This window comes from Cibotium barometz, chromosome 19, assembly GCF_041138505.1.
Source record: "Cibotium barometz isolate CiBa-2024 chromosome 19, ASM4113850v1, whole genome shotgun sequence".
NCBI lineage: Eukaryota > Viridiplantae > Streptophyta > Polypodiopsida > Cyatheales > Cibotiaceae > Cibotium > Cibotium barometz.
The window spans coordinates 8,746,911-8,759,070 of record NC_141064.1 but is presented as its reverse complement, the minus strand read 5'-3'; positions in this window follow the sequence as shown (position 1 = coordinate 8,759,070).

Below are 12,160 nucleotides of genomic sequence, written 5' to 3'. Positions count from 1 at the left end.
TTCCTCCTCATGAAGGGATTCCCTCCCAAGATACTTCGGCTCTAGCACTTGCAAAGCATGCAAATCCCTCATAAAAACACCCTCTGCTAGTTCATGGGCTCTCACATTTTTGTCTCTAGGTACATGCCAAATCTGAAAGGCTATAAACGACTTCAATAGCTTTCGCACCTTAAAGAACCAACCTTTCATACCTTCTTTGTTTACCTTCCATGTACCCTGCACCTGCCTTATGATCAACATTGCATCACCTTTAATCAATAGCTTCTTAACCTGTCTTTTCACACATTCTTCCAAGCCCAAATATAAACTAGCATATTCCACCTCATTATTAGACTTTACATTCACTTCTTGGCTACCAAACCAAGTTTCCACACCTTCTTTGTTCACAAAAACAAAACCAATTGCTGCTTTACCAATGCTTCTCTTAAAAGCCCCATCAAAGTACAAAGTGCCTTCCACATCCTGTAATTCCTCATGCATAGTAGAAGTAGGCACAATCTTCTTTTCCAACTCTTTCTTTGTGCTATTTTTGACATTGATTTCTTTAAAAGTAAGCATGTCAGCCATGTTGGCACGCACATTCTCTTCCTTAACAAAATTAATGTCAAACTGCTGCAACTTAAGTATCCACTTCTGAAGCTTGGGCCGATCACCTGGATATTTTAGAGCATGAGGCAATAAAGAACATGATGTTAAGACCACAAAAGGTTTACTAATAAGGTAGGACTTCAGTCTCTTTGTTGCATAGACCAAGGTCCATACTAACTGTTCTACTTCATGCCAAGTCTGCCCAACAGTTGACATTGTCTTACTTACATAGTAAACCGGTCTCATATAAGATTGCTTCTTGCCCTTTTGCATCAATACTGCCCCAATAGCCCTGCTATAAAGGAATCCCACCAATACAGTGGTTGGTGGTTGGCTAACCCATGGGCCGGTTGGGGTGGGCTGGATCGGGAGATTCCTGCGATACAAATAGTTACGATTAAGTTATGTTAGTTAGATTAAGTCTTAGGAAGACCCTTGTTCTGTGGGAGGGAATCAGCAGCATCTGTGCCTCGCTAAAGGAGGAAAAAAGCGGTGATTCTATGGACCAAGTGCAAGTCTCTTCCTTGATCTGACCATGTGACTTTCGGGTTTGGTTTTTGGGTTCGGTTTTCGGGTCAATTTTGTTAGTTAAGACTTTGACTTGTTAGATCAATTCTCCTGTTAGATGATTTTCATGGCGGAATCACCCGTGTCTTCTGGGCGAGGAAAGTTTTTCCCGGTTCGGTTTCGGAGGAACCGCCGGGCTAGTCTCTTGTCCAGATATCCGTGGTGGGCGAAGCCCTGAGTGTGGATCCCTGCCCCGCATGCGAGAGGCTGATGCTACTTCCACCCGCTAGCAACCTCGGAGGGGGCATCTCGGAGGGGGCAGGGGTCTCACACCACCAATAAAGGATATAGATGGCAACCCTATACCACTTACTGCTAACCTTGTCTAAGCTTGAAGATGAAGGAATTCCAATGCTCTATGCAAATATATTGTGGAAGATAGTGTATTGACCATGTTCAACATGTCTCCAAAGCTGAAAGCGTGGGCCTTTTTATAGAGCCAGTATGAGACCACAAATCTATCAAGGATTCAGAACCTCAAAAATTAGCTTTAATAAGAGAATCTAAATGAAGGTGAAACAGTGGAGGTGTTTCTCACTAAAGTCAAAGATTTAATGTTATGAGAATCACTCGTGTTAAATGTTATGAGAATCACTAATGTTATTGGGAATTATATTTCTTATTTTATATTAAGGACGCCCGTGTATACCATGCTTGGGTACTTGTGATTTGATATTATGGTTGCCTATTTCTCATGACAAAATTTGGATTGATTGTTGTGATTTCCATTGATTGTTTAACTAATGTGGATTATGTCTATGAGTATAGGTAGTGAGATGTGGGTACCGATTAAGGTGTTGCACTATACGAGGGTACGTATTGAGGCATTGCAGTGTACGAGGGTATTAATTAAGGTTTCGTACTGTATGAGAGTACTGATTGAGGTGTTATAGGGATGGTGGACTGAGTGGTGTTATGAAGACGAATATCACGTGTTAATTATGATATTTTTATATTAGCACTTAATTGATCATTTATATCCCATCATGTGGCTAGAGATTATGTACGTATGTACACAAGGTTATTTAATGTACATATGTGCACAAGATTATTTTATGGGCATATGTACACAAGGTTATTTTATGAGCATGTGTGAATAAGTAGTTGTGTATATATAGGCCCATTTGATTTATTGTTGGGCAAAGGTTTTATCATATGTAAACCTTAGAAACTTGGACAAGGTTTTTATTATATGTAAAGCAAAAACCCAAAAGTGGAGTAGGTGCTATTAATAGCTCCAAGGGCTGAACACATGAATATGACAAAAAAACCAGGTGTGGGAGAAGGAGAAATGTGTTTGCTCTTTATACCAAGGCTAGAAATCTAACAAACTAACTAGAATTTACAATAATTCCTAGGATACTAATAAGGATTGATGACCAAGAATAAGCCAAAACATTTATAAGCACACTAGTTTAAGTAAAAAAAATTCCCCAGTATCAGATGTACACAAGTCAAAGATTTTTTCAATTTAAAACTTGTTGAGTTTTTTCAAATCATAAGAACAAGATTAGACCAACTCTCAAGATTTGGATCTATTTCAAGACAAGAAGTTTACTCAATTACAAATTACGATCAAACATATATTAAGATCAAGATTTACTCAAACGGTCAAACATATATTAAGATCAAAATTTACTTAAACCGTCAAAGTGTGCAAGGATTTCTAGAAAATCTCACATCAGTTTAGAGAAAATCATAATTTTATTAATCAAGATAGGTATTTTAATTTGTTAGTAAGCCCATCTACCTACTGCTTAAGATTATCTCAAGTCCAAAAGTTAGAACTATCAAGTACAAGATTTATTCAGGAAGAAGAAATTCACAATTATAAGATCTACCCCCTCAAGTCAAGAATATCTTCAAGATTATATTCAAGTGTTCAAATTATTATCTTTGCTTAAGAAACAAGTATTCCTAAGGAATGAACTTGCTAAAGAATAGTGGATTTATAGAAAAAAAATTATCTTTAGATTTAAAGAATACCAAATAATTAATATTACTATTGAAAGTTTCCTCAAGATCGAGTGTGTAAGATGATAACATTAGATTCTATTCTCGTGAGTATGTCAAGAGATTAAGAATTCAAGAATTATCAACACTCAAAGAGAAATTATAATTTTTGAATTCAAGTACTGACATCTATCTTAAGACATCCCAACAATTTAAATTTGAGTCAACACCATCTCAACCTCTAGAAGAAGATTGGAGTATAACATGATTATTGAGAAATATTTTACTAACATGTTACTCACTTTTCATTTGACGAGTCTTGTAGACTTTACCATACTTTCTCTAAATCGTTTTTATACCTTAGATATTGATTTATCACCTTCCACGTAAGAATTTAAATTAGACATTGTTAATTACTTTTAAGATAAATAAAATTTATGTCAAAATTCATTTTTTAGGAGGGGCCACTTGTACAAAGAATGGGAACATCAAGAGGACTTTGAGAGAAAGGTCTTATGATATTTGTCTATGATGAATAAGAATATTACAAAGAAATTTAGAAATATTGAGCAACTTGATACACATGTATCAGTTAATAGATTATCATGTGACTATCATGTGACTAGAGATTATGTACGTATATGCACAAGTTTATTTATGTGCATATATATACACAAGGTTATTTTATGAGCATGTGTGTACAAGTAGTTGTGTATTTATAGGTCCATTTGATTTATTATTGGGAAAAGGATTTATTATGTGTAAACCTTAGAAACTTGGACAAGGTTATTTATACTTAAAGAAAAAGCCCAAAATTGAAATAGGTGCTATCAATGGCTCCAAGGGCTAAAAATATCAATAATCGCATGTGGGAGAAGGAGCCACACACATCGGGTGGGGGGGGGGAGATTGGTTCTTCGTTGTTGAGTATTTTCTTCTTATGTTAATCTATGGTGTGTTAATTTAATGTGTATACCCTTTTTTATTTGAATTATAAGCCCACATTATTACTTGGAGAAAAGATTCATGTTTCAATGGTATCAGATCATAGGCCAAGTACAAGCGGACACATCCTTGAAAGATTGAATTCAAATTATTTTTAAAGTTTAAAACAAAAGAACAAGGTAAGCCTAAAACTCTTGACTCTAGTTGTTTTAATTTATTTAAGATGTAGAAATTGAGAAAATAACATGTAAAAGCCTGCAAACGCATTCATAAAGAGTACAACATCTTTCTCAAAGGTTGTGGACTCTTGGAAAAAGAAAAAAAGAGTAAAAGCCGTCACCTAGGTTTATAAATTAAGGCAAAATCAGAGGTTTGAGCAATAGAGGTAATTTTACCCATTGGATATTTTTCAAAGGCTCAAAGTGGGTAGAAAACCAGAAGTGGTCTACTCAAAACCCCCCCAAAATCTTAAAACCATCTTTCTCATGATTAATCCTCTTCTTAATCGGAGCATAGGGATGCGATTAGCACACATTGAAGGCTTTGAAAGCACCTAGACTTCACGAAAATCATCAAGATCATGCTCTTCACTCCACCGATAACTCATGGTAGCTTTTTCATCCTATTCTACAAGCTATTATGTGACGATTTCATGAAACTAAAGCTTTAAAGTTTAAAAGGTTTAGCTTAAAAAGCTTGAAAAGGCTTAAAAACTTTAATTTTTAAGACTTTTCTTAGCCAAATTATGCTGGAAATGTTTATGAGTATTTCCAAGGTCTAGCGAGCCATCTCACACTTTTTCAAAATCTTTGCCCATTTTTAAAGTAAACTTTTGGGGCCCAAATCTTCATTTTTGGTGCATAAAAAGGTTGAAAAATAGCCAGAAAATACCAAAAGATACCAAATAAATTGAGAAAAAATTCTCAATTTTTTGAGAGATTTTCAGGATCATAATATTTCTACAAGTTTAGAGAAATTTTGGACCACTAGAGAAATTTTGGACCACTTTTAGTAAAGTTTTCAGTCGAAAATTTGATAATATTGAGCCATTAGTATGAGACCATGTCCATTTATGGCTTACCTTTGTCATAATTTTAAAAAAAAAGTTTATTGGTGATATTTTAAGAATTTAATTAGTAATAATTTTACATCTCTTTTGAGTTTTTAACATAGAAATTATGGTAACTTCAAGGTAAGTTTTCTTGCATTCTACAACATCTTAATGAAACATATTTTATTTTTGAGAAAAAGTAAATGAATTTACACTTGGAATATATGCATTTTTGTGTATACCAATCTAGTTAATAGGCATTTCGGATCAAGTGTACTCATTCAATGAGTTAGCATTCCATACAAGATATGTAGAACTTTACACTTTCCATATTTTAATCTTTCCTATCATGCTTAAATTCCATATATAGGTGTGGCCAGAGCGTCTCACTCTTTCTAAAACGGTGGTTCTAGAGTGAGGATGGATGTCTGGTTTTTCCATACAAAGAAGAGGAACTTTGAGAGGACTTTGAGAGAAAGGTCTTATGACATTTATCTATGATGATCTAGAGTATAATAAAGAAATTTAAAATATTGAGCAATGTGATACGCATGTCCCGGTTAACAACAATGTATTCAAGCAAATGTTTCATTAAGTGTTACATGTGCAAAATAAAAGGACATATTGCTAAAGTTTGTTCGACAAAGATGAAGGATAAGGTCATAACAAAGGGCATATCTGACACCAAAGTACTCAAGCAACTAATACACTATCTAAAGGTGGAGCTATGTATAAAATTAACATTCACAAAATAGTTTCATATTTGTTGTGTTTTGATTTTATTTCATTATTTAGACCTTTCTAGTTTCCATAGGATTTAGATAGAAAGACCATAGCAGACAATAACTTCTAGTAAAATCCTTAATCAACCTCAGATATTAGGAAGAATATAGCACCATCTACACTTGTGAATTGACATTATAAGTTAGTTCACAATAGAAAAGAATTAATTATTAAGCTAAATTAAACCCAACAAGGTTTGGACTGAGTGGTGGTGTGAAGATGAAGATCAGGTGTTAATTAGGATATTTTTATTTAATTAATCATTTGTAGACTATCATGTGAACCTTAGAAACTTGGTATATGTAAGGCAAAAACCCAAAAGTAGAATAGGTGCTATTAATGGCTACAAGGGCTAAAAATATAAACATGACATACATTTCATGTGTGGGAGAAGGAGCCATACACATCAAGGGGGAGATTGCACCCTTGCTTTTGTGCTTGGTTGTTGAGTATTTTCTTCTTATGTTAAGATATGGTGTGTTGCACCCATGTTTTTGTGCTTGGTTGTTGAGTATTTTCTTCTTATGTTAAGATATGGTGTGTTAACTTAATTTATGTACCCTTTTTTATTTGAATTATAAGCCCACGTAATTATTTAGAGAAAATATTGATGATTCAATAAATGTTTGAGTCTATTTGTGGGTTACCTTTGCCATATTGTGAAAATTTTTATTATCTTTTGTAGCTGAATAGTTTAAAAATTTATTGGTGATATTTTAAGAATTTTATTAGTAATAGTTTTACATCTCATATGAATTTTTTTAATAGCATTTGAAAATTATGGTAACTTCAAGGTAAGTTTTCTTGCTTTCTACAGCATCTTAACATTTTTTGGAGAAAAAGTAAATGGATTTATGCTTGGAATCTATGCTTTGTTGTGTGTACCGATCTAGTTGACAGGCATTTCGGATCAAGTGTACTCATTTAGTGAGTCAACATTCCATACAAGATATGTAGAACTTTACACTTTCCATATTTTAATCTTTCCTATCTTATTTAAATTCCATGTATAGGTGAATAGCCATAGCATGTCACTCTTTATAAAACAGTGGTTCTAGAGTGAGGATGGATGTCTGGTGGTTCCATACAAAGAAGAGGAATTTCGAGAGGACTTTGAGAGAAAGGTCTTACGACATTTATCTATGATAAACAAGAATATTATAAAGAAAGTTAAAATATTGAGCAACCTGATATGCATGTCCCGAAATAGCAATGTATCCAAACACCGTGTCATTAAGTGTAATGCAAGGACATATTGCTAAAGTTTGTTTGACAAAGATGAAGGATAAGGTCGCAGCAAAGGGCATATCTGACACCAAAGTACTCAAGCAACCAATACATTATCTAAAGGTAAAGCTATGTATTAAATTCACATTCACAAAATAGTTTCATCTTTGTTGTTGTATTTTGATTTATTGCATTATTTTGAACTTTCTAGTTTCCATAAGGTTTAGATAGAAATACCATAGTGGATAGTAACTTCTAGTAAAACCCTTAATCAATGTGAGATATTAGGAAGACTATAGCACCATCTACACTTGTAAATTATCATTATAAGTTAGTTCACAGTAGAAACAAATTAATCAGCGTAAGATATTAGGAAGACTATAGCACCATCTACTATTGCAAATTGACATTATAAATTAGTTCACAATAGAAAAGAATTAATTATTAAGCTAAGTTAAAATCCAGCAAGCTCATGATGTGAACTGAGCACTGGTGTGAAGACGAAGATCGCATGTTAATTTTGACGTTTTTATTAATTAATCATTTGTAGCCTATCATGTGACTAGAGTTTATGTATATATATGCACAAGTTTATTTTGTGTATGTATATGCACAACGTTATTTTATGAGCATGTTACAAAAGCAGTTGTGTATGTATAGGTCCATTCGATTTATTATTGGAAAACAGTTTTATTATGTGTAAACCTTAGAAACTTGGACAAGGTTATTTATATGTAAAGCAACAGCTCAAATTGAAATAAGTTCTATCAATGTCTCCAAGGGCTAAAAATATCAATATGACATACATATTGCATGTGGGAGAAGGAGCCACACACATCCGCGGGGGGGGGGGGGGGGGGGGGGGGGGGGGAGAGGAGGGGGAGGGGGAGGGGGTGGGGGGGGGGATTGCACCCATGTTTTATGTTAAGCTATGGTGTGGTAACTTAATTTGTGTACCCTTGTTTATTTGAATTATAAGCCCATGTTATTACTTGGAGAAAAGATTCATGTTTCAGTGGTATCAGAGTATAGGCTAAGTGCTAGCGGACACATCCTTGAAATCTTGAATTTAAATTGTTTTTAAAGTTTAAAACACAAGAACAAGGTAAGCCTAAAACTCTTTACTCTAGTTGCTTTAATTTATTTAAGATGTAGAAATTGAGAAAAAAAACATGTAAAAGCCTGCAAACTCATTCGTAGAGTACAACATCTTTCTCAAGGGTTGCGGACTCTTGGAAAAATAAAAAAAGAGTAAAAGCCTTCACATAAGTTTATAAATTAAGGCAAAATCAAAGGTTTGAGAAGTAGAGGTAATTGTACGCATTGGATATTGTCCAAAGGTCCAAAGTGGGTCGAAAACCATAAGTGGTCTACTCAAAACCACCCAAAATCTCAAAACCATCTTTCTCATGTTTAATGCTCTTCTTAATCGGAGCATATGGATGCAATTAGCAAACATTGAAGACTTTGAAACCACCTAGACTTTGAAACCACCTAGACTTCATCAAAATCATCAAGATCATGCTCTTCACTCCACCAACATCTCATGGTAATTTTTTCATCCTATGCTACAAGCTAATTTGTACCAATTTCATGAAACTAAAGCTTTTAAGTTTAAAAGGTTAAGCTTAAAAAGGCTTAAAAACTTCAATTTTGGGACTTTTCTTGGCCAAATTGATTGCTGGAAATTTTTTTGAGTATTTGCAAGGTTGAGCCAACCATCTAACACTTTTATGTTTTATTGGGGCCCAAAACTTAATTTTTGTCCTACTTTGAGCTTGAAATAGTTGAAAAATAGCAAGAAAACACCAAAAATCCCAATTAAATCTAGAAAATTGATTGTTTTTTTTTGAGATTTTAGGGATCATAATATTTCTACAAATTTAGAGTATTTTTGGACCACTTTTAGTAAATGTTTGAGTCCAAAAATTGATAATATTGACCCATCAATATAATACCATGTCTATTTGTAGGTTATCTTTGTCATATTTTCAAAAAATTTAGTATCTTATGTAGCTGGATAGTTTAAAAAATTATTGGTGATATTTTAATAATTTTATTAGTAATAATTTTACATCTCATTTGAGTTTTTTTAAGAGCATTAAAAATTTATGGTAACTTCAAGGTAAGTTTTCTTGCTTTCTACAACATCTTAACATATTTTATTTTTGAGAAAAAGTAAATGGATTTATGCTTGAAATCTGTGCTTCTTTGTGTGTACCAATTGATAGGCATTTCGGATCAAGTGTATCCATTCAATAAGTTAGCATTCCATACAAGATATGCAGAACTTTACGCTTTCCATATTTCAATCTTCTCTATCTTGTTTAAATTTGATATTTAGGTGAATGGCCACAACATCCCACTCTTTCTAAAACACTAGGTAGCAAAGTACTTAAGCAACCAATACACTATCTAAAGGTGGAGCTATGTATAAAATTTACATTTGCAAAATAGTTTCATCTTTGTTGTCGTATTTTGATTATATTGCATTATTTAGACCTCTCTAGTTTCCATAGGATTTAGATAGAAAGACCATAGCGGACAATAACTTCTAGTAAAATCCTTAATCAACCTAAGATATTAGGAAGACTATAGCACCATCTACACTTGTAAATTGACATTATAAATTAGTTCACAATAATAAAAAAATTAATCAACCTGAGATATTAGGAAGTCTATATCGCCATCTACGCTTGTAAGTTGACATTATAAGTTAGTTCACAATAGAAAAGAATTAATTATTAAGCTAATTTAAACCCAACAAGCTCAAGATGTGGACTAAGCGATGGTGTGAAGAAGTAGATTAAGTGGTACTTATGATAATTTTACTTAATTAATCATTTGTAGCCTATCATGTGACTAGAGATTACACATGTATATGCACAATTTTATTTTATGTGCATATATACACAACATTATTTTATGAGCATGTGTGTACAAGTAGTTGTGTATGTATAGGCCTATTTGATTTATTATTGGAAAAAGTTTTAATCATGTGTAAACGTTATAAACTTGGACAAGGTTATTTATACGTAAAGCAAAAGCCCAAAATTGGAATAGGTGATATTAATGGCTCCAAAGGCTAAAAATATCAATATGACATACATAGCGCATGTGGGAGAAGGAGCCATACACATCGAGGGACAAATTGCACCTATGTTTTTGTTCTTTGTTGTTGAGTATTTTCTTCTTATGTTAAGCTATGGTGTGTTAACTTAATGTGTGTACCCTTGTTTATTTAAATTTTAAGCCCACGTAATTACTTGGAGAAAAGATTCATGTTTCAGTGGTATCAGATCGTAGGCCAAGTACAAGTGGACACATCCTTAAAAGCTTAAATTTAAATTATTTTTAAAGTTTAAAACAAAAGAAAAAGGTAAGCCTAAAACTCTTGACTCTAATTGGATTAATTTATTTAAGATGTAGAAATTGAGAAAAAAAATATAAAAAAAGCCTGCAACATATTCCTAAAGAGTACAACATCTTTCTCAAGGATCGTGGACTCTTGGAAAAAGAAAAAAAAGAGTAAAAGCCTTCACCCTAGGTTTATAAATTAAGGCAAAATCAAAGGTTTGAGAAATAGTGTAACAAAGTGTTTTTAGGATGCACATGTACATTGGATGGACCTAGGCACATGGACTTAGGGTCATCTACATGTGGGATTAAGACACATGGGCCTTGGGACTATAAAAAGCATGTGCTCTAGGATTATTGTAGCTTTGAGACCTTTTAACATCCTATGATACTCATTACACATTACTTTACATGCTCCTTAGTGCTAATCTTTCTTGATTTTCCTAATCTAAGCTATAATTAGGATACTCTAATCTCTATAATCTAAGATAATCCAAGATTTATGAGACTAATTAGGCTAAATCTAGGTTACCACTTTCTTTCATTGGTATCAGAGCTTGGCTTTTGATCCTAGTCTAGGTTTTGATCCATTGAATCATTTTTGCCACTTCATTAACACTAAATTTTAAAAATCTAATTTTCTTAGATTTTGAAAGAAAATGTAATGGACTTTTTCATAGTTTAGCATGAGCCTTTAGATTTCTCCTTAGTTCTGGATTGAAGGAGAGATTTAGGATTTGCTGTTGTGCAGACAATTCAAGAAGTTATAGAAAATCCAAGAAATTACAGAATATATAGATTTAAAATCTTTGTAGTCTTTTTGAAAAACTGTATAAAGTGCAATGCAGAACTGTTGTACTAATTCTAAATTTACAAGATTTTATGTGCAGTTTAGTACACTTGGTGGATATTTTTTAAGAAAGTGTAAAAATTTAAATTTCTTCAAATTTAGTATAAGAAATGGTGTCAATGAATTAAACTAAACCTTAATCTTATCATAAAGTTGATTTTCTTAGAATTTATACAAGATCTTTACATCCTATGCAAGAAAAATTCAATATCAAGTTTTATTTAGTCATAAATGCACAAGAAGTGGAGATAGAAATAAATCTTAGTGTATTAGAGTGCAAAAAAATGTAAATCTTACAAGATAGCAAGATTCTTGACAAATTAAACAATTTGATGTAAATCTTGATGTAACCAAGTGAATATTGATGCAAGAAAGCATCCATGGTTTAAAGTTGATAAATTTGCAGAAAGTTGATGTATGCATGTCAAAGATGCTGTATACATGGCATGAAATGATATATGAATGCACTATTGTCCGAAAATTTATTGCAACTATTTGTTGATACTCATTAAGCCCCACTCGCAGTCGAACCCAATCCTATGGCCATAGTTAGTGTGCCCCGAACACCAAAGAACATTGTAGTTTCGGGGGACAAAGCTTCTTGATACTTTCATATTGGGATAAACAACAAAGAAGGGAGCTAAGCTTGGCCAATATAATAAGAAAGGATTATAAGTGTGGCTAGTAGCAGAATAGAGAAAATATGTATTGTAACATCAAATCTACATCTTTGTGGAAGCACATATAAAGATCATTGCTCAACAAGTTTCATGTTAAGACTACTCTTCATCGACATATAACAACACTTTCATCAACGATCTATGCAAGCAAACCATCAT